At 40.2% G+C, this 25,403-nt stretch overlaps 1 protein-coding gene across 3 annotated transcripts in view; it reads right to left on the bottom strand.

The window, feature by feature from the left end:
• Nucleotides 1–25,403, bottom strand: part of TSPAN9 (tetraspanin 9) — a 378,125-nt gene that overhangs the window by 33,470 nt on the left and 319,252 nt on the right. The gene's annotated exons all lie outside the window — the stretch shown is intronic.

The following is a 25,403-nucleotide window of genomic DNA, read 5'->3' as shown; positions in this document are numbered from 1 at the left end:
TTGACAGTCAATAGGTGGACCACTACTGGTCAACAGTGAATACATCAACATGGTCTAGGTCGACATTTCAAAAGGTCATCAAAAGCAAAAGGTCTAGTATTGAAAAAGCTCAACATAAGAAAAGGATGACAATCTAAGTTGGCATAGAGTTGGATTATATTAGCATGGTAACCAAAGCCAATACACTTATCCATATAAACAGACACCAAAAAAGTGTAAAACTCATGTTGACCTTTTCCTGTGTTGAAGTTTTTCATGTCAACTTTTGCTTGTGTTGACCTTTTGTTAATGTTGACTTATACCATATTGACCATTTTCATGTGTCAGCATATTCACTGTTGACCAATACTGGTCAATCTATTCACTGTAGTCCTAGACACTGTGGAACTAATTATCCATCTTTCCATCATAGGGGGGTATTCAATTTCCTGGGAAGGCGAAAAATCGGCAATAATGTGCCGATCAGTATTCATTAACAGGTTTTTGTGAGTCCAATTTTGCCAAAGCCATTTTACTTTTTTTGTGGGGGGAGGGGGGCGAATCAGCATGGGCAAAAAAAGATCCACAAAAACTAGTGAAAATGGCAGTGAATTCACCAAAATATGTGAATCTGTGTCAAATTTGACAATTCATTCGGTTTTTAACGTCTATACTATGGGGTGTAATCAATCCCAGGCAAATTTTTCATAAAGTAAAAAATCTGCAATTTTCCCCTGTTTTTTGGGGCAAATTTGACTCGCCCTATTCAATCCCAGTGCTGATATTTCACCTGGGCAAAAATCAGCACTGGGATTGAATAGGGTGAATTGAATTTGCCCAAAAAACAGTAGAACATTGCAGATTTTTCACCTGGCAAAAAATTAGCTTGAGATTGAATACTCCCCATAGTATGGACATTACCCCATCTTAATTTCCAAAATTGTCATTTTGGGAGGTATAAAATTCCCCACTTTCCTGTCGCTCTGTAAAATATAAAAGCTACAACCTAAGTGTTGTCCTACTAGGGAATTACTCATACATTGTAAGTTTCCAAGGGATGGTATATTATTCCTGGCAATATATTCCTCATAATACAACAGTTTCAAGTTGAAACAAAACACTATTTGAATGAGGATATTAATACAGTTGGGAAATCAAAGGCGAAATACAACCAATCTACGGAAAGTCGCAAGCAGTAAAAAAATGAAAACAAGAAACACCAACAAATAACAAATAGGTATTCTCGCCACGCGGGTCTAGTTAATAGTTAATATTTTCTGTATTGGCTGAAGTTTTGCTTTTATCATTTAACCTGCATTCGCCTCTAAATGTTCTCTTGCAATTTATACCTAAGAAATCATCATCTGCGGTATATCAAGAGAGAACTGGAGTCGAAGTAATGGTGCCCAGAGGAATTTACTTACAATTCATTATAATTTGGCACTCAATCATTCAAGTTTTTGGTGAATATTAAACCTTGGGAAAATAGATGTAAGAACTTGAGCCCCTCTGTCAAATAGTTATTTTGAAAGATTACTTTTTACGTGAAACCCTCTAAACGCCAATAAACGCTGATTAAATTATGACACAAAGCGCGTAAGTAAAGATTTTAGTAGAGTACAGATTTCACTTTATTGCCCCTTAATACTATACCTCTCGCTAAGTGGTCCTATCGCTTCAATGAACATTTTATCTTAAATAAAAGACGGATGTAACAGACCACAAAGTCTATAGAGGAAGCGGCGCATCAAATCACAGACCACAGGACGTAACAGCAATTATTTCAGATGCATTTCTCCATACAGCAAGAAAAGTAGCCCTGCCACCTTTTTAACAATAGCTTATTCTATATTTAAATTTTTAACTCTTAGAAAGCATTAAATGCACTGGACTATCTGACAATGGGGCATACGTAAAAAAAAAAAAAAAATAGCTGAATGCTGCTCCTCACCACTATGGTGCAATGTCAGCCACTAGATGGAGCCCAACGGAGCACCGTTCGGGTGCCTGCACCCACACTCCACTACAATCATTTCAACGTGACAGAGTACCGGCTCCCAGCAGCTCCTCCATTTTGACACACTGGTAATTAGTGCTTATATAATACACCCTTAATAATACTGTTGGTAGTAGTAACTTTGGGGTTAGATTTATTAAAACTTGGGGAGAGATAAAGCAGAAAGAGATAAAGGGCCAGATGTATCAAGCTTTAAAAAGTGATAAAGTGGACAGTGATAAACAGCCAGCCAATCAGCGCCTACCTGTCATATTTCAAACCCAGCCTGTAACATGGCAGGTAGGAGCTGATTGGCTGGCTGTTTATCACACTCCCTTTTATCACTTTTTGAAGCTTGATACATCTGTCTCAATGTATCAACCGGTTGGCTCCTAACTAGTTTTTCAAACACAGCCTGCAAAATGACAGCTAGGAGCTGATTGGTTGGCATTTTATCTGTCCCCAAGCTCTGTAAATCGGGCCCTTGGAATATATAAGTGAATTAGCACAATGTGAGGCAGCCATTTTGTAATCAGAAACAATATTCACCTATGAATTCACTAAAAACCAGTGCCATCACTGATGCACGAGGCACTGTTATAACCTATAGTCTCAAAATTATTGGATCAGTCTACAAAATGGCTGCCTGTGTGGTGTAGAGGCCACAGGAGCTCTTTAAACGGTCACTTCGGCTTACTATTGTTTTATTATTTAATATAAAAATGTGATTTATAATGTAGTTCTTATAAAAGAGATTTATAAAAATATAGAGGCGCAACGGCAAGAGCGGTGAACGGCAATTTCTCACCTTCCCACGCAATACGCTCTCTATTCATCAGCCACGGGAAGAAATGTAAAACATGCATGTTAGCTGGGAAGATGAATGCTTCCAAGCCAAAAAATGAAGTCTATTCAATATATACTTCATCTGAAAATTGGTCATTTTATCAATGCAAAATCAATCTTGCTACTGCAGGGTATAATTTATAATAAATTAGAGGTACAACAGAAAAATACAGGGAGGGAGAGAGAGAGAGAGAGGCAGCACTGATATTTACAGCTTTTCTAGCCTCTTGTCTGCCCCCCTTAGCCATATAATTTAAGACTGTTCTCCATCCTGTTTGATGGAGACAGTGATTGGTTAGTATAATAAAATCTCAGCTGGAAATGACACTGACTGCAATTGTGATGTTCCCTACAGCAAGGGACACTCTCCGACCACTGTCTTATAGCCCGTAAGAAGTTTGAACGTGTTATAAGCTATTTAGAATCCTTGTTCTCTTTCAAGTCAGCTAGCTCCATGAAATTATTGTGTTTTTGATTTTTTTTGTTTTTTCTAAACCAAGTTGTTTTGTTAGTAAAAAAAACAAAAAAACATTTTCAGTGAGGGGGAGGGGCATTATTGCGCAATTAGCCTGCCCTCGTCGCCGCCCACCTGCATCTCCTCTGCAGCTTCTTCTGGAGAGCAAACAACAAAGTAGTAGGTAACTGTGCCCTACTTACAATTTCTTGATCTTAGTTTCATTCTAAACACTACTGCTACATGCTGAACGCCTCCCAAAAACAGGGACTGTTAAAGGGATGTGAGGGATTTCAATCATAAATGGGTTATTTGGGGTATTTGTTTGAAGTTTACACAAATTGTGATGGGCTTATTTTGTTCTGATTCTGCATGTTACTTTTTTTTTATTATAGCAAAACATTTTAATGAGCAGAAACAATATAATCTTTAGCAAGACGTTATAAAATATAATTGATCGTCATGCTAGACTGGGCGGTTAGTAACGCAGTTTCATTTTTCACGACTTAAATTCTTGAGAATCTCCAATAATTATTTCTCTTTTCTGATTTTTCATTTCCACCCTCCTCTCGCACAGTTTTCATTGTTCAAGGTTGAACAGATTTTGAGTGTAAAACTTTAATATCGTTAATCCTGGGAGGCTTCCAGTACGGCTTTTATAGTGCATAAACTGAACCCTACTGTAGCATTACAAGATGCGTGAAAACCTCTCTCTGTGTGTTGAGAATAATAACTGGAGAATAATAACTGGTAAAATTGCCATAGTCTTAAAACATTTTGCCAAGGGAAGACAGTGACCCAATGCAACTCTACTCAATTCACAGAGCTCTACGACACAGAGACTTCGCGGATCTCTAAGAAACTCAATTTTTTTTATTTTCAAATAGCAATTAATGCGCTCAATCTTTGCAACACAAACCATAAAAAGATAAATCAATGTTGTAAGTCGTAGAGTAATTTCAGCAGATGCTCATTCATTGAAGGGTAAAATGTATCACTGCAAAGCAGACAAAGCTTGAAATAATCACTGCTTCCCCCATGTACATTGTAACTCTATTTATGCGCTATTAATATCCGACAGGAAAAACTCATCTCCCAATTATATTAATTACTGCGACTAGTGATTTGATTTCTGCCTCATAGGAACAGATGGGTAAATAAAATTGGAATAAAATCGTGATGCCGAAGAAACTGGGAAAATGCTTAAATATAGTAAACATTGTTTTACAAGGGTCGCCCACCTGGTGATCGCTTCCATTAATTGGTTAGCCTAGTTTCACACTTGTCTGCTCTCCCACCATCCAGCCACCAGGGGGCCACCATCCAGCCCCCTGTTCGGCGATGATGTGATTTGCGTGGAATTGTGCCATGGTAGCAATAAGCCCCGCCCCATTTACAATATCAGTATTGTATTGGTAAAAGAGAGGTCGCACAATCACACAGTTGGGCCCCCGACATAGCTTCCTTAGCTGCAGTACGCCATCAGTCCCAGCCAGTGGCAGAATTTGTGAGTGGCTGGCCAAGGTGCAAAAATATAATTTGGGTCCCCTCCGTCACTCCAACCCAAGTTCACAATATGCCGCACAGCAGTGGGTGTCAGCCATGACCTCCTTAGACATCAGGGGCCCTGCTGCACCAATGGTAGTTCAGCCTCTACATCCCGCTCTCCAAGCACACCCCCTGTACCTCTCCCTTTTGAGACGACCTGGCTGCACTTTCTCAAAAGGTGCGGCCAAAAATTCGGACAATATGCCTTCCTTGTTAGATTGGCAAGACAATAACTTAAAGTCAGCAGAGGGTGTAGGAAACCATGGGTGCAGATGGATTAAGCCTGGAGAAGTGATAAAGTGGATGGAGATCAAGTTCCTGCCAATCAGCTTCTAACTGCCGTGTTACAGGCTTGGCTTGAAAAATGAAAGGAGCTGATTGGCTGCTGTGTTATCACCTTCCACTTTATCACTTCTTCAGGCATAATACATCTGCCTCCATGTATATATGCATTAAAGGTTAGTATAAGCTGCTCAATGCCTGTGCTGGCATCAGATGAACCATGGCCCTTATTCAGATCTGCTCGCAGTACAAATTTGTTCTCAAAATGGGCAAAACCATGTGCACTGCAGGTGGGGCAGATGTTACACGTATAGAGAGAGTTAGATTTGTGTGAGTTATTTTGTTGCTGCGCAGGGTAAATACTGGCTGCATTATTTTTACACTGTAATTTAGATTTCAGTTTCAACACACCCCACCCAAATATAATTCTCTCTGCACGTTACATCTGCCCCACCTGCAGTGCACATGGTTTTGCCCATTTTGAGAACAAATTTGTACTGTGATCAGATCTGAATAAGGGCCCATATTTCTCTGAGAATAAAAAATAAAAAATTCAAATATTAATTTTCATTCAGAGCCTATTTGTGATTTATCCCCTTATTGTGTAACTGTACGGGCTTGGTAAGAAGTGATTTATTCATTTCTTTACACCTGAACACATTTCAGTGGGTTGCAAATTGGAAAAAGCCAAAAAAAATGAAAGGAAGGAGCCTTAAAATATGTAGCGTGTGTCTAGTAGAATGCATTTTATGTCTGTGCACTGCGTACTGGTAAATCCTAGCACTGCTGAAATGAATATGTTTCAGGGTATTAATTACTCAGTAACTTATCTCAGCCGGATGATTTGGCAGCGGTGCGGTGCTTCCAGAACAAGGTCACTCCATTTATACAAAAGGAATATGCACTGCGTGGCAGTCATTAGCCGCTATCTGTATCAGTGTAAATGCCTCTGAAGTGTGTGCCATCGCTGTGTCATCCAGTGTCTGTGTGTATGGGTCACAATCCCAAGTGGCATTGTATGTTGTCCAACAGATACTGTATTACTGGTCGCCTAAACATTACTGAAAAGACGCTAATAAAAACAAAGGATTCCTGTGGTGATTGCTCACATAGTCAGTGAAATAGGGATGGCCATCGACCATCAATGATGCCAAATCATCGATGGTTTATGGCCCCATGTTGAATACTTTTATCATCGATGGGAAGAACAAGATGGCACAGCAAAACCAATGTTTTGCTTTTTTTTTTTTTTCAAAGTGCCATAGCTCCAGCCCCAACACTTATGAAGCCCCGCCCAACTTTCTGATTGGCCCATGGGCCAGTCAGTCAAAGAAAATGGATGACTATCCATAGGTAAAACTATCGATGGTAATCTAACACATAGTTTATTACTATTGATGGCTGGTTGCAATATCCACCGATGCACCGATGGCTATCCCTACAGTGAAATGAATGTTTTGATTTGCCACATGCTAGTAATACTAGTAATACACTGGGTGGCCACATGCTAATAATACACTGGGTGGCTCTGCAATAACACTACTGGCTGCAGGGTGCTGTTCCAGGCGCTTGCAAGTCACATGCAGATCATACTTGCAGGGCTTAAAGTGGTCATACAGAGGTAGGGGAACTCATTTCTCTATGCCACCTAATTACCCCCCCCCCCTCCCCCCATTAGGCAGAGACAGTGCAAGAGTAGGGTTTTTGGCATCCCCCGCAAACTAGAATGCTTTTCTGTGAGAATTACTGTGCAGGGCCAATGTGGAGGTTAAAATGTTTCACCTCACCATTAGAGGTGGTGGAATTCAGTTCCACCCCGTTCCCCCTCATTTTAACCTCCGTACTTGCCTATGCTCCTGAATTAGCCAGAAGGCTCCTAAAGATCAGGTGCCACTCCCGGACCCACATATGCTCAGGCAACTCTCCCACAGCTGGCCACTTTGGAAGCAACTGGTAGAATTTGTACTGCGGTGTCTCTGCGATACTGTACATCCTGTAGAAGAGCCAGGTGCTGACATTCATTACACAGGGGATTTAATCTCAGCCTGCGGTGATGAGCTCTAGATTGCAGCGCACAGAAATGCTGATTAACGAGAACGCCCAGACTAGTTTATATGGCAAAAATAAGTGATGGAGCACTGCATGTCACATTAATTAAAGGACAACGGAATAGCAACTTTGAAAAATAATTGCGATTATTTTTAATTAACTATGCACAGGTTGCAAGTTTTTCCTCTTTTTATACAAGTCATTTGGCCAGATGATTTGGCAGTTCAACAGAAAACAGGCTAATAAATGAATTCATTACAAGTGGATGGAAACAGAACTCAAAACTTCAATGCTCAAGATACGGTACTGATGCATCACTGCAGAGGTCAAACCAATTACTGCGCCAATCAAAATGTGCTCTAACTGGGCAATTGTCAAGCAATCAACATTGCTACAACAATCATCTTCGGAAGGTGTTCGAGATGTTATATTATATACCAAGGGTACAAACGTGACCTGCCTGCATTGCACTTTCATATTGATGTATGTTTTCCCAGGATATAGAACATAATCAGCTATTTAGTCATCAGATCATATAGGGACTATAGGAGTCATTCTAGTTGGCTCTCTAAGCAGCGGTAGTCCGCTTAGCGAGCCTTTAAATCCCCCCCCCCCTTATCCAGGATAAAGCTACCTGGAGTAGCGAAACCGGTCAGGACCGCACTATTCCTACCATCTCCAAACCCCTAAAAAAGACTTTGGGATTGCAGACCCGTTTCAACTCCATCCGGACCCCCCTTCCATTTGGATTACAATATCTTTGCAATTATAAGAAGAGGTTGAGGACACCATCCCGCTACATTCCATCCAGCGGTAGGAGTTGGTGATTTGTGCCATCTCGGGCCACTCCTGGACGTTCCATCTTTGTCCTCCCTCCCTACTGCTTATTTGGGGACGCCACTGTTGCTCCGTTTGGACTTTCAGGACTCTCCAGGTCGAATCCACCCCTATGGTTTGGTTTGGTGAGAAATATTGATTCCATTTAAAAATTGCTTTTAAATACCCACACATTTCTGGTTATATGTTCTTTTACAATAAGTAATAAAAACTTTGTGATAGATCTAACCAATCTGATTTTTATTATACATTTTAATATTTAGCGCTGCTCAAAACCTTTTTCTTCTTCTTTCTTGTTTATCCAGTACAGGACTAACTATCCTGTCACTGAGCAGCAGCTGGAAAATACAACCCAAGTCAGGCGCACTTGGCCCATTATCACCTATTGTGACTTGGGTCTACCTTTGAGCTTGGCAGGCAACTCTTTTTCAGGCGCCTCTACAGATACGCAGGTACTGGATTTTCAGCCTTTGACAGTTGTACCTGGATGTGTGAAGTGTATTTAGCTCATCAACATTTCCTCACCCAGTTTTAAGCCTACTACATAGCTGTTTCTGTTTCAGTTAATGACTGGGTTTCAACCTACATATGAAAATTATGATCACAATCACCTATTTGGTATGATTCATCATAAACCTGATTATAACCCTACAAAATCCTTTACTTTGTACAAGTGTACCTTGAAGAATTGATTCTGTATTGAAGGCAAACGGTGGTTACACAAAATATTTTTTTTTTTTTTTTTTTACTTTAAATCTTTATTATAGTACAAAAAAAACAACATAAATTTTACATACATTCATTTCAATACATTCATAAACAACACATATGTACAGACCTATTACTTACATTACATTACATCTACACTTATACCTGCAGGGGTGCCCTATCTTACGTTCTTATTAAGGTGCCTCGTGCCATATTTTACCTTTTTTATATCTTACTACTCTATCCTCGTCCCTTCACTTATCCGTCCCGTTAATAGCCGGTGATGTCTTCTTTTCTGTCATTATGTATCATTGCCGATTTTCTAACTATACGGTGTGACATTAGGGGGAAGGAATGGGGAGGAGAAAAAAAAAAAAAAACCAAAGGGTGCCAAATTTGTGTTATATATTATGATTAACTACCTTTCCCTTCTCTGTTTCCCTCCTCCCCCTCCTCTTCTCTCATTTATCGTGTTTCCTTACTCTATCTAAGCGTGGACATATATAAAGCTTTTTCTTAGTGTGTCAATTATCACTTTCAGTTATATACTGTGTTTCCTTTCTATTCTGTATAATGCTCTTATGTGTTATCATTACTTCCGCTTAATATCTTAAGCTTATATTTAAGTGTCTAATTCTACTGTAACGTGCTTTTTTCGTAAAGTGGTGACTGTATCCAGTGATTCCAAATTAGGTAAAACTTATTTAGTGTGTTACGGGTGTGTGCTAACTTTTTCTCTTGTTGTATTATGAGATTCACGCGACTTTTCCATATTGCTATATCCGGCGCTACATTTGACATCCATCTACCACCTACTATCACTTTTGCAATTGCCATAAGGTTAATAATATATGCTTTTTCGTTCTTATTCGCATTTCCAGGCACTATTCCCATTAGGCAGCATTTTTGGGTCAGATTTTCAATTGCTATCCCCGTCCTGGTTATATTATATTTAACCTTGTCCCAAAACTGGGAAATTATGTAGCATTCCCATATTAAATGGATGAAAGTACCTGGGGAGTTTCTGCATTTAGGACAGGTAGATGAGTTTCTCCCTGCAAATTTCTCTAGTCTTATTGCCGTCATATATGATCTGTGGAGGATGAAAAGCTGCGTTTGCTGAATTCGTAGCGAATTTGTTGCTTTTGCGACTACCGTCCTTGCCACCGACCATTCTGCTTCATTCATCTCTCCTATCTCTATTTCCCATTTTTCTTTTAGTGCTGTTAAGCTATCCTTATTTTTGTTTTCCATTAGGATACCATAGACTCGTGATATTAATTTTTTTTTATTAAGGGCTATGATCATCTTTTTCGTTTCTGACTCACCAAACCGTGGCTTACTATTTTTTTGATATGTTTCCACTATGCTTCTTAGTTGAATGTATCTAAAGAGATATGTGTTAGGTATATCATACTCCTCTTTTAATTGTGGGAATGATTTTATTCCATTTAGATCGTACAGCTGGGAGATATATTTTATTGACAATGGATGCCAGACTTCTGCTAATTGCAGTGCCTTGGCTTCCTTAGATGTTATAATATCAATTACTCTAAATTCTTTGTCAATAAATTCGTTGTCCAATATCTGATTTCCCTCCTGCCATATTTTTATTGCCTGCACGACCAGTGGTAAATCCCCTTGCTGTTTCTTCCCCTGGATTAATCTATATTTAGGGGGTATATTTGGTGTGGAGACCTTTACTAATTCCTTTATCAAATGGCTATTCGGCTCATCTTCCTTGAGCCACGACTTTAATTGTGCCATTTGTGATGCTATATAGTATAGCCTAAGGTCTGGCAATCCTAGCCCACCCTTTAACTTTGGTATCATTAGATCATTTATTTTAATCTTGGGACGGCTTTTATTCCAAATAAAGGAACTTATTAAACTATTAAATTTTCTAAATATATCTTTAGGCAGGTAGACCGGTGAGTTATTCAATATATACAAAAACTTAGGGAGCACAATCATTTTTACTAAGTTTATCCTCCCAGTGGCTATCAGGGGCAATCCACTCCATACTTTAATTTTTTTTTTCAGCCATTCCATCAGGGGGCGTAGATTTAAGTCTATATATTCCGTTGGATCTCTTGATACATATATCCCAAGATACTTAAGGACAGTTGTCCATTTCAATTGATATGAGGATACCTGTATATAATTGCCCGGGTTACCCACTGGGAGCACGCTTGACTTTGCCCAATTTATCCTAAATCCTGTATAATCTCCATATTCCTCTATCATCTTCAAGATCATTGGGAGGGATGCTCCATAGTCCTTTAGAAATATCAACAAATCATCCGCATATAGAGTGATCCTCTCCATTTGATCTTTTACCCTATAGCCTATATCCACTGGATGTTGCCTGATCAAACAGGCCAACGGTTCTATCGCCAGGGCGAACAGGGCAGGGGATAGCGGGCATCCCTGCCGTGTTCCCCGGCCGAGGCCGAAAGGCTGTGATGTCCAACCATTAACAGATACTCGGGCCGATGGCTCTGAATATAACAGCTGAATCCACCTCAAAAAGTTTGGACCAAATCCATATATCCGGAGAACCTGCCACAGGTAGGGCCACTCCACCGCGTCAAAGGCTTTTATGGCGTCTAATGACACCACCGCCCCTAATTTCTCATCAGCGCCCCTCAGCTGCAGATGCGAGTATAACCTTCGGATGTTGATACTGGTCTCCTTTCCAGGGATAAACCCTGTCTGGTCACTATGAACAAGTTTTAAAATATATTTATTAAGTCTATTGGCCAATATTTTGGCTGTTAATTTAGCCTCCACAGTAATGAGGGAGATCGGCCTATACGATTCCATATCTACAGGATTCTTATCTGATTTCAAGATCAATATGATTTTAGCTTCGGTCATAGATTTTGGTATAGTTCCCTTATCGAATCCTTCCACAAGGGTTTTATACAACATAGGGGCTAATGTGTCACTATATTTTTTATAAACCTCAGCGGGTATCCCATCGAGGCCTGCGGCTTTTCCTACGGGTAATAGTTTTATTGCCTCCATAACTTCTTCTATTTTTAACGGGGCCTCTAGTTCCCTTATATCTGCCTCCTCTAATTTGGGTAGCCTAATATTATCCAGGTATTGTTTTATTTTCTCCTCGCTATTCTGGAGCTTACTTTCGTATAATTGCTGAAAATATTTTGCAAAGGCCTCTCCTATTTGGGGGGTAGCATTTACTATAATGTCTTCTTGATTTTTCACAGCTAAAATAGTATTTGACATTTTCTCACATTGTGCTAGGTAGGCAAGGTATTTCCCTGCTCTATCTTCACATTGATATCTCATATTAGTTTTATGCATTATGATTGTTTGGTTGACCTTTTTAATCGCCTCTAGCCAGTTTATCTTGGCCTCCTGCCATTCCCTATATGCCTCCTCTGACTTCTTTATACAATATTCCTTCTCCATTTCCACACATTTACTCTCCAAAGCCAGAATACCCTCTCTACTTTTCTTTTTGGCTTCCGCAATACATTTTCTCAGGGTGCCTCTGATATACGCTTTAAAGGCGTCCCAGACTATTTCTATACTTGCCGTACCCTCATTATGCTCCCAAAAGTTCCGCCAGAGGGCCACAAGATCGTTATTTTGATCGATATTACGTAGCCACATAGGGTTAAATTTCCAAAAACTACTACCCCTTTCGTTGGATACCTCATATTCCATATATACTGGGGAGTGGTCCGATATACCCCGTGCTTTGTACTCGATCTTGCGGACCTTCGGCGCAAACTCCCTGGAGACCAGGATTAGGTCAATCCTAGAGAAGGCCACATATGATGAGGAAAAACAGGAGTACTGCACCGTTTTGGGGTTTCGAAGGCGCCAGGGATCTAACCATCCGATGTTATCTATATACCTCGCAAATCCCTGGTTCCCTCTGCCTCCCCCTGTCCCGGTTCCACTCCATCTATCCAACTGGGGGTTCAGTATATTATTGAAGTCCCCCATGCATATTAAAGGGATGTTTGGGGTCAGGGCAATAAATTCCGTTGCTTTGTTAAGAATTTTGTATGCAAATGGAGGAGGGATATAAATTGATAATAACAACACTTGCATTGAATTTACTGTACAATCTAGAAAAACATAGCATCCATTTGGGTCTATCATAACCCTATTACAGACAAATGGGACAGATTTACGAATTAAAACGGATACCCCTCTAGAGGTTGAGGTGAAAGATGAATGGTATGCATGGGCAATCCATGATTTTTTTAGGGCCAATAGTTTCTTCCCCACAAGGTGGGTCTCGGATAGACATATAATATCGGCACCATAATGTTTTAGCTGGTTCAGTACGAGGGAGCGTTTTATCTTGTCATTTATACCGCGAATATTCCAAGCGAGTACTTTAATTATTTCTGCTAACATACCAACTTATTTATACAAGAATTCCACTTTTCCCCTGCACTGAACCAGTATCATTAGGCACCCTTGCACATTAACAATTATACAACACTTAACACTTACATATACATGAACACCCATCCCATTCCACCTCCCTCCCCCCTCCCTGTATACCAAGTCTGCCCCCCTCCCAAAGGTATACTTAATTTCCCTTCCCATTCTGTTTTCCCCTAGGGGTTTAACTTTGCTTATATATTATATATATTGATGTAGATTTTGCTTCTGTTCTTTTACTTTGCATTATGCTGTATCCTGTATCCGAATATCCAAAAACCAAAATATTCCAAAAACCGTGGTTTTTCAGAATATTTAGTTTTTTTTCTAGAATATTTAGGTCCCCCCCCCCCCCACCACCACCCCTTTTTTGATACTTACCAAGTCTTCCGGCGGGCTTCAGGATCCTCAGAAGCTGCGTCAGGATTTATGGTCCCAGGGGTGCATTGCGCGAGTGTGCAGACGTGCCAGTGATGCAATACACCCCTGGGACAGCTGAAGAAGATTCTGAAGACCACCGTGGATGCCGGTGGATGCAGGGGGACTATCGGGGGGACCAGGTAGGTATGTTAAAAAAAATATCCAAAAACCGTAAAAATCCCTTATCCAAAATGCTTGTGGTCTTGAGCATTTCGGATAAGAAATACTCAACCTGTACTGGCTTAAACTTTCCACCAGCTTCTTACCAGTATATACACTGGTGAATGCAGTGGCGTAAGTTTGTTCCAGTTGCCTGGAGGCAAGACATATATTGGTGCCCCCCCCCCCCCCCCCACACACACACACACAATCCTATGTAACAGTGGTTCCCAAACTGTGCGCCTAGGCTCCCTGGGGTGCCTCGGGACACTTGCAGGGGTGCCTCGGGTTGGTTGTCCAGGACCAATGCTAATTATTTATGATCAATTATTTCTGGACAAAACCAGTGCTGGTGGCTGCCAATCATACAATGTGTACAATCTGAACCAAATCCTACCCTTTACCACATAACTAAACCTAAGAATCACATATAAACACAAATCTACTTAATTTGATATATATTTTTTGGGGCCTAGGGGTGCCTTGGAAAAATTCTGATACTCTAGGGTGCCGTGATTAGAATAAGATTCTGAACCCCTGCTATATAACCTTATGTAAAATATATATTTCTGTTTAGATAGATAGAAAGATAGATAGATCGATAGATAGATAGAGAGCACATATGTATTTCAGAACTCAGCCACAGAAACAATATTGTTGGTTTTAAATAACTGGGGGGTGCCCCTTTGGGAGCAGGAGCCCGGCGGTAGATGACTCAATTGCCTCCCAGAGTTCTGCATACTGAGATTGCTGTCTTATTTCATTTATTATTTTATTTTGTACTCTTTGAAAAACACTGCTACCTCCTCTCTGAACGAGAATAATGTTTGTGGTTAGAAATAACTGTTTTATCAGCAATACAAGCAGTGTATAAAAGAAACACCAGGCGAAAAATTATCCCTCTTAACCGATGTAACATTTACACTGCCCTTTCAACCACTAAATCCCATCAATTTCTGTACAAGCTTAATGTATCACAGATATTGCTTTGATATCCAATATATAGTAATTGGTACAAGAGACTACATTTCCTGATCTTTCTATATTCTGCCGCGTAAGCACTTTACAGTTTTAAGGCAAACCGAATACTATATCATATTTCACTTCACCCTGTCAGCTAATGTATAGAATAACATTATTTATTGCAGCTATAGGGTGTTTAAAAGGGTCTGTTATGATGTTACATGCTATGTCTGATTTCTCGGCCATGTTAATGGAGAGCTAGCCAGGGATCACTGATAGATGATATAGTTTTACACCTGCTCTTTAAAAAAATACACACTCAAAAATACATTTCGTACTAGAAGAGTTATCGCATCTTCTTACCCAAAGCTAGTCTGCTGAAGGAGGTCACTGTTGGGTTTGTTTTATCTCATAAATTTTGACTTTACACTCATTTCAGACTATATATATATAGTGGAAAGTAAAAGTGGAAACTATTGTTAAGAGTGTAAAACGGGTTGGTAGAGTTTCACCATTATTCTTCAGTTGGACATGACAGTACATTTTGTATAGTAATATTATTGTTTTAAGTAAACAGTCATTTATCAGTTTATATTGTACTTTCTGTTGCTTTAAGTAAACTAGTATTCATTAGCCTTTTCATGCACAGATGCCACTACAGTGGACAACTGTTTTGGAAGTTTATCCAATTAGCTGGGGTAAGTTACAGCCAGTAATGGATCCTATGGAGGCTATCCAATTGTGTGCCTCACCTTTTGGGAGGCACACAAAGCAAAACCCCCGATAACCATCCCTTAGAGATCCAACTTTAACACATTGGTCCAGAAATTTGTCCCAGATCACATGTGTTATTTTCCCCAAAACTGGTCCTTTTTTGCCCCCCAAATAAAATAAAACAAACGGAGTATGGCCCTTATTCTGGTTCACTCGCAAAAGCAAATTCCTTCACATGTGCAGAGATAGTTAGATTTGGGTGAGTTATTTTGTTTCTGTGCAGGGAAAATACTGACTGCTTTATTTTTACATTGCAATATAGATCTCACTTTGAAGTAAACCCCCCAACCAAATCTAATTCTCTCTGCACAAGTTACATCTGCCCCACCTGCAGTGCACATGATTTTGTGAACCAGAATAAGGGCCTATAACTGGATAGCCCAATAATGACTATAGGGGTAAAATCATGTTTGGTCCATTTTACTTAGCCAATATAGTTGCACAACTAATTTGATACCCCCTTTTGCTCCTATAGAACTCTCTGTTGACATCACAAGAGCTATCTGAATGGAAATGTTAGGTGTGCACCTACTGTAATCCAGGTCCTCAGAGCTCCTATCATAGCCCAAAAACATACTGTCATATTACTGGATTCTGAATATTTTTTTTCTGAATAATTTTGCATATTACAATTATATTTAAATATCATCCATCCTCATACATCATATATCGATTATCCATTAGTAATGTAGCCGATTGAAAGTGCAGACACTGTTAAAAGTATTAATTGGTAATGCATTCACTGGACCTGTTGCTACTTCATGGTGACTGATTAATACAGTAACACAATCTGTTTTGTTAAAATACCTTGTTGATTGCCCAGGGTACTCAAACCACAGAATGCCATCCATAGCAATTTATAACTCCTGGTACAGATTTGTCATAGAGGCTCTCACTGTAGAACTGGTCAGTCCACCAAGTTATTTCGCATTGGCTCCTGCAATCTTATACTTCTGCTGTGTGTATGTTGCCAAGCAATGCTTTTTATCTACTGTACAGTATATGTCTCAAGATTTTACTATGCTTGGCCAGATTTCTTTCAGAATGCAACAGCCAAGAGATGCTTCGTACGTGCCATGATTTTGCTGCTGCTGGTTTAATCAAAGATACTCCCTGTTAAATGGTTTGTAATAAAGAAATTATTGTTGTACACTGTAAAGTAATTGCACTGAGAATTGTTGCTAGCACAACTTTCTTTGTATTACGCTTTATGGCGTTCAGAATAAGCTCTTTGTGAGTTCACCCCGATTAATGGCTGCTGACGCCACACATCACACTGGGTAAAATAAGCATACTGTATATTACTTATTAAAAAAACTCCAACAATTTATTTTTTGCTTCCTTGCATTCACCAAAGAAAAAATATTTCTAAAATATTTTTTTCTGTTGCATATTTATATAGGAAAGCCATTCTTTTTTATCACAAATACCATTCCCTACCTACAGGTATCAACATACTTGTTCTTAATACACTCTCTTTTAGAGGTACAGTATCACTTGCAGTAAGTCCTAAGGTGGCCAATCCTAAGGCATTTTTTTAAAGGGGTGACACCTGCACCTCATGCACCTGTGTAGGAGTCAGCACCGAAGCCAAGGCACCCTCCAGGGGCAGATAGCATCTCCCAGACCACACAATGACTAAGCCGGGTGTTTGTGTCACGAGGACACACCCACTACTGTTTGAGGTCACACCCCTAACCCACAAGACCATGCCCCCTTCTGAGAGCACGCAACCCTGACGCAGCATCTGAAGAAATCTAATCGGGTACATAAAGGTAGGTTGCCACTGCAGTTGCCATTTTCCCAGTAATAGTAATGAACAGATCTCCAGAAACATGGTGCCAGTGCCATGTTTCCATTGATATCTGTGGAGATATTGGACCTTTGGACCAAGGGGACCGCATGCACTACACACTCTGCAGCGAATATACTGTAGATTGTAGATGCACTATGAACTAGTGTCTGCTAATGTAGCCATTTTTCTCTCAGTTTCCAAGTTTAAATATACTGTATGGGAGTTGACTGGCATAAACTCTGCTGCTTCCATAATGTGTAAGTGGGTCAGTATTATTTCATCTCCATTTCAGCTCTTTTCTGATCTCTTGCAAAAATAAAAGTAAGCCATAGAGAAAGCGGATATCATTTTGTGCATATGCTAATATAATCTCTGTAATACCGTAGTACTTGCATATATCAAGAACTGTATAATGCAACTATACATATTAAGATCTTTTAGTGTTTCCTGGTACGTTTTGTGATGTAGGCCATGCACCGTATTAGTTGCCCTTCTTTGTACAGTCTCTAATGTATTTATATCCTTCTGGAGATATGGCCTCCAGAACTGAACACAATACTCTAGGTGAGGTCATACCAATGACCTATACAGTGGCATTATTACTTCTTTCTTTCTACTGCTGATACCTCTCTCTATGCAACCAAGCATCTGACTTGCCTTCTTCATTGCTTTGTTACATTGCCTACCTGCCCTTAAGTCCCCTGAAACAGTGACACCTAGATCCCTCTCCTCCTCAGTAATTTCCATTATAGTGCCATTATACTATATTTAGTCTTTGGATTTTTGAGACCCAAGTGCATGATTTTGCATTTTTTGGCATTAAACTGTAGTTACTATGCTCTTGACCATTCCTCTAATCTACCTACATCATCAATCATTTGTTTTACCCCTCCTGGTGTGTCTAACCTGTTGCATACCTTTGTGTCATATTCAAAAAGGCACATTTTACCCTCAATTCCATTTGCAATATCACCAATAAAGATATTAAAAAGCACTGGCCAAAGTACAGATCCCTCCACTGTACCTTTTCCTCCTTTGACTGCACTCCATTTACTACAACTCTCTGTTTTCTGTCCTGCAACCAAGATCTTATCCATTCAACCATCTTGGAATCCAATCCCAAGCTTTCAAGTTTATTTAACAGTCTGCGATGTGGGACAGTGTCAAAAGCCTTACTAAAGTCTAGATAAAGCTACATCTACTACATAGTTCATCTACTATAGTTAACTTCAACAAATTACTTCAACTAAAATATTAATGTGTCAAATAACCTGGGGAGATTTATCTAAGCTTGAAGAGAGATAAAGTACCAACTAAACAGCTTCTAGCTGTTATATTACAGGCTGACTCCAGGCTGGTTGGTTGGTACTTTATTGTTCTCCACTTTATCTCACTCCAAGCTTTGGATAAATCTACCCAGAGCCTGACTTTTACACAACAAATTAAAGCCTTAATTGTACTCTAAAACTCCAATGATAAAAAAAAGAAATACATAAAAAAAAACACAAAATCAACAAACATTAAAAAACAACAATGTACTGTACTTGAATTGCAAAATCACTAATGCTAAAAAAAATAAAAAATAAACATCAACTCTGCCTATATAAACTGGTTGACAATGATCCTTGCAAATTTTAAAGCGACGGATATGGGAAAATCAATCCACCTAATTCCACCATAATATCTTACAATATACAAAAGAAAGGATAGAGAAAAACCACATTGGCAAGCAGTGCGGCTCAGTCGTATAAAACAGGTTGTAATTTAGCAGTTCGGGTCTGTATTGTCATTTATTATTAAGGCATTTCTAGGGGAATTTTATAACGTCGTAAAGGTTTAACGACACGAGGTGATTACTCTAAACAGGAACTTTACCATTTAATTTATTCATTTGCCAATTAATCTAAACTGCATGTGGAATATGCAATAATAATGTAAACAGGTTGCATCATTACCCATCCTAAAACATTTGCAGCTTTATGAGGCAAAGCAGGCATTTCTGAAAGAGCAGCACTTTAAACAAGGTCAATGGACGAGGTTGCGTCTATTAATGTTGGGACTGGGAACTACGGATCACGTTATAACTGGTGCATGGCGAAGGTGGGACTCCGTCTCACACCTGGACTAGCAGGTATCTGCAGGCCACACTGCCACTATCATGCTGCCAATATCATTTTACAAGCTATTTTCTAATAAAAGTAACACAGTACAATTTTAATTGGTGTAAGACTTATTTTTTATGGCTGAACTGTTGCCTTCATACACTGACATGTTGTTGGGCTTAATCATTATACATGAGAGTACAGCCTACTAGCGGAGAGTGACATCACTCAGGCATGAGAGACATTGGGGCAGGTTTATCAAGCTCCACTTGTCCACTTCTGCACTTATAAAAGGCTTGATACAGATTGAGCCATCTTCATCTAGTCCTTTAATAGGATTAAGGGGCAGATTTATTAATCTCGGTGAAGTGATAAAGTGCCTGGTTTTTATCATCGGCAAATCAGATCCTAACTGTGAAGTTACAGGCTTGGTTTAAAAAATGACAGGTAGGAGCTGATTGGCCGGTGATAAAAACCTTTATCACTTCATCGAGTTGAATAAATTTACCCCTAAGAGAGCCAGAGCTGCCGGACCTAATCCTATGCTAATCCCCTATTGTATTGTTCTATGTATTGTATTGCAGCTGAGAACAATAGCCCTTGGTGAGCCATGGCTCATCATGGCTATCCAGAGAAGGATTCATCTGTACACCTAACCCATATTGCTTTAAGAATCAGTGATATCTCTTCTGATGTGATAGGCTGCATTCTGATGAGTATTGGTTAGGTCCATAATGGTTATTTCTGCAAGGACAGACATTTAAAGGATTAGACTTGGCCAACTGCATCTTTAAACACTATTGGCTAGCACAGAATATGATAGTAGACCATGTGACTGTACCAACAATCAATGTGAAAACCACATATCTCAGTAGAGTCCCGGTTTTGTTGGGATAGTATCACTGAGATACTAAATGCAAATCTTGAGCTAGAACGTGCTATATGTTGTGCGTTGATGACTCTTCTACACATGGAAATCCAATGGTGTTTATGGGATGGGTTTGGTTATGGGAGGATTTGGTTATGGGAGGGGTTTCGATGGTCAGTGTAGCACAGTGGTTCCCAACCCTGGTCTTTAAGTACTCCCAACAGTTCATGATTTTCCAGTCTCCACAAAGAATCGCAAGTGAAAAAATTAGCTCCACCTGTGGATCTTTTAAATGTGTCAATGAATAATAAGAGTGCACCTGTCGGGTGATCTGGAAAATGTGAACTGTTGGGGCTACTTGAGGACTGAGGTTAGGAAAAACTGTACTAGCAACCTTCAGAATTATTGGGCCATCACCACAGGATAAGACAGTGACATATAGTTAGTGTGGCCATGTAAATGTTTTGAGATATTTCATGATATAGATATGGTTTTACTGGATCATGGAAGTAGTGGGTTTGGTCTACTTACATATATAGAGAAAAAAGACAATACATTTTGGGCGACACAGCTACTGTATGTGAACAAACAAAAGATTACTGACATAAGGTTTTGTGCTACAACTACCTATATTTGGAGAGAGCACCTCCCTGATTGTATGAGACAGTCACCTTAAATAAGACACCTCTTTGTCTAGGATTGTCCATTTCCTAATAAATCTTTTATGGAGGTTGGTCTTAATTGAGGTGATGGATCCTTTAACTACTTCAAGAGCTCAGGTTAAAATTAACTAATGTATGTATACAACATACCTTCCTACTCTCCCAGATTGGCCGGGAGACTCCCAAAAATCATCGCAATGCAACGCTCCCACCCTTCCGGAGTAGACAAGTCTCCCAACTTGTGGGCCCTCGGAACCTGCACATCCACTTTGCGTGTAAAGTAAGCAGTTCGGGGGGGGGGGGGGGGGGGGGACACGATGACGCAATTTTTGCTGAATCATGTTATCCTAGTCATGCCTCCAGCTTTATAATTAAGGTGATCTTGGCATTCAGATACCCCCACCCACTCTTATGCATTATCCGCCTCTCCCTTCTGAGCCATCTTGGGTGCTCTCTCCTGGAGATAGCCTCCAGGAAGTAGGCAAGTATGCACCAATATGCAGTCATGAGGAACAATTTATATAATTATTAAACCCTTTAAAATCTGCAATTTTAAATGTTATGACATTTTTAACAATCATCTACTACTTACCAAGTCTTAAATCTAAATGAACTCATTCAATTAATAAATGTTATCATATTGGATGATTGTCCCATAACAAATTGTCCTTTTCATTATTTATTACTTAATTAAAAAAATGAAAACCCACATGAAGAATCAGAAATGCCTTAATACTAACACATCCCTGTATATATATTTATTATCTTTTCTGTTTGATATTTCCAAGGTTCCACTTCACTGACAAACCCGTAACTCTCGTGGGCTTAAATACCGTATGTATGGCCACAGGTCATCCAGTAGGTTAATATTAATATACACCTCTCCTTTAATAACTAGCAGCGCTGTTTTCTTTATACTCAGTCCTTTGCACACCCCTGTCTACCTCTCCGCACCCTTTGAAGTGATAGCCAAAAAGATCATTAAAATGCTTTTGAGCTCGGAGAAGCACAATTCCAATAATGGATGTGTAGCAAGATGAACAGTTTGGATGACCTAGATCAATAAGGCAAAATCTGAGCTGATAGAAACCGAAGGGAGATGTCAGTGTGCGGCAAGTCTCGTTACACTGCATGGAAGTCAGTGAATCAATGGAACAGGCTGCTGACGGGTGGAATTCACTGATGCGTGGAGAGAACTTGTGTATTTTGGGGAAAGAAAGCCATCAGAAAGATGTTCAAAGTCACGTTATAGTTTACAAGTAATTACAAGTAGTTCACGTTAACAAACAGTACATTGCAGGGAATAAACCGGTAAATGGGATCTCTAAGAGAAACTATCCTGTAAAGGCAGGCAAGTGGTGCATTATAAAATACTATTTTTCTGCTCTTTCAATCACCTTATAGATATATATTTTTTCCCCAATATAATGGAGTAATGAAGCTGTCCACAGCTTTATTTCCTACCCTACCACCCGTTATGTGACACTGGACACCACTGTGTACTGTACGGTGAGCCGGTTGCGGGAGAACTCATTCCAAAAGTCCTACTTGAAGGCAAACTGCTGGTGCTACATCATTGCTACATCATAGCTACTAAACAATAGAAGCTATTAAGATGTCAAAGCAAATTGTATTAAGGGGCCGATTCAGGATCGCTGGTTGTGATCTAAATTCCGCCCCAGCGCCGATGGTCGGGTTTGCGCATACCCATTTCTGCACATGTGCAAACCCCGGCAGGGAACGGCTTTGGGGAGTTAATGTAAACACGTGCCGGGTCGTTCGCTGAGGTGAGGGAGAGCTGGGGACGTGCAGGGGGCGGGAGCATGGGAACGCCCATAAAATGCTGGGTGTCCTCATAAAAACACTGGGCGTTCCCCTGTAGAAGCAGGCATGGGGATGCTTGCTTGGGGCGGGCGGCTGACATCATATAACGTTGGTACCTGCCCCGTCTTTGCCGAACAGCAACGGAAATATAGACTGAGTGCTTTTTCTGCACATGTACCGAAGTGGTGCATGCCAATATAGACGCTGCCTTATGTACTGTTACTGTATGCTAGTGCCAGTGTCTGTATGGCTTCAAGATCACTTCCTAATGCGTCTGCAGCCTCAACTGTTATCACTCATATTTGCACTTGCCCCTGTCCCATGGTAGGTGCAAGAAATCCACAGCAAATGCAATATGTCTGTGAATGACGTCGCTTACAGACATATCAGGAGTGATATATCGGCCATTGTCTACCCAACTTAAGGATATGTTAAATGAACAACTGCATTTTCCCAATCCTTCAACCTAAAGTCTAATGATTAATTTTTCCATAGGGCCAGATGTACTGTATCAAGCTTTAAAAAGTGATAGAGTTGAAAGTGATAAACAACCAGCCAATCAGCTCCTACCTGTCATTTTTTAAAACCCAGCCTATACCATGACAGATAGGAGCTGATTGGCTGGGTGTTTATCACTCTCCATTTTAAAGCTTTTTAAAGCTTGATACATTTGGCCCATAGTCTGGTGTAAAGGATGACGAAGTCGATGTCATTACGTGAGGTTGGTTACATCATTACTATCAGTAATCTGAACAGGCCACTTAAGCTTTCCCACAACATGTGTCAGTCCTGGGAAACCTCGAGCACATGCTACTTCCGAACAACTGTGGTATAACAATTGCCTCCTGCTGAGTAATGCACCCTAACACATGCAAGGCATCCCGTAGCACATACCCTATCCGATTACACAGCAGCTGCAATTACCCTGCTTCTCCGTATTCCTTGTAATATTAAAACGTGCTGGTGAACGTAACTCTACATATTGCTGCCAAAAAAAGCTTCACCACTGCACCGCCAGTATTTCCGACCGCTATAGCGCAAGAATGTCAGAGAGAAACCCAAGCCCCTAAAACATATAAATATATCAGGCCCCTGTACTTTTTGGTATGGAACTTTATGAAAGGTCGTTTACAATATCCCACCGTAAGCCTCTAGTTCTCATGTACTGTAGATTTTATTTAGCATCCAGCATTTCAGCTCCTTGCAGCGCAGAGTTGAGTGCAGATGCCTGCCCATGGCCGGCAATCCACCAGCACAGGCAGAGGGTGTAATCCAGGGGTGGCCAAACCGGTCCTTGAGATCTACCAACAGTCCACGTTTTCCAAGTCCCCTCGCTGGTGCACAGCTGTAGTCATTACTAACTGTCACATTTTCAAACATGCTGCATTCATTCCTACTATAGATCTAGGAGGTTGCCTGAAAAACATGAACTCCTGGTAGATCTTGAGGACAGGTTTGCCCCCCTGGTGTAATCTGACCAACAGGTGATCCAAATTACAATGCCATGGTGGGCCTGCTCAACCAGGACAAGACACCAATGCATTGAGTTCGAACAGAGAACCACCCTCTCTCCCTTTCATCAGGGTGACTGTAATGTAACCCTTCAGGTAACGTATGCCTTAAGTTGGTCATACACGTCAGACCAGGACAGTGGAGAAGCTGACTGAATATCTCCTTACATTACATAATGCTTACTACCATACAGTTCGGATCACAAAGGTCAGTATACCAACATCGGAATGCCGACTGTTAAGGACAGGGGTCACTCTGGAGACGGGAGACCTCTTTATTCGGGGGTCCCCACTCTTCTAGGGTCCCTGTGTGGGCTGACCAGCCACAGGTTAATGCTTTGGCCAGGGGAACAAGTGTCCCCTGGCTGTGGCATTACCCTGTTGGCTGTTTGGGCCTGGTTCTGGTTGCCAAAATACAGGGGACCCCTAGTCATTTTGTCCCCCATATTTTGGGAACAAGGACCGGTCCTTGAGCCTTGTGCTGGTTTTAGAAATCCTGGGGCTCCCCTATGTTTTATGACCCCTGAAACCAGAAGTGGTTCTTTGGGCTGGTTATGCTCAGGAGGGGGGACCCCACGCAAGATTTTTTTTTTTTAAAATGCACATGACCATGTCTCCAAAATAGCACATGTCGACTAATTTGCTCATTTTCATGACTAAAACTTGCACCATGTCACACTTTTCATCTGCAAATTCGCATCCCATTAAATAGTTGATTTATTTTTTTTAATTCCAGATTCGGAAAATGCAATATCTTTTTAAAAAAAATCAACTATTTAATGGAATGCGATTTTTAGTTCTGAAATCACCAAAACTAAAAATCACATTTCATTAAATAGTTAATTTTTTTTTTTTAAATATCAGATTTTGGAAAATGCGATAATATGCGAATTCAGAACTAAAAATCGCATTCCATTAAATGTCACCCATGTTCTCTTAAGTCTTTGTTGGCAAACTTATTGTGTACAACCAAATACTGTAATCACTATTATCATTAGTCTGCAAAAGTCATCAATTGTTTTATGCAATAATATACAAAGCAAACAAAAGGGAATACTCCTGAATTGTGCCTCTGTTTCCTTTTGGGTTTTTTATGACAAGTTATGATCAACATTTATTTTTCCTTATAGGCAGGTGAAATTGCATATGTGCTGGGGAAAGGGTTAAGTGCCATTTTTTGAGAAAGTAGAAAGTC

This window comes from Crinia signifera, chromosome 4, assembly GCF_055691185.1.
Source record: "Crinia signifera chromosome 4, ASM5569118v1, whole genome shotgun sequence".
NCBI lineage: Eukaryota > Metazoa > Chordata > Amphibia > Anura > Myobatrachidae > Crinia > Crinia signifera.
Note: the sequence above shows the minus strand (reverse complement) of the source record. Positions and strands in the feature narration are given on the sequence as shown.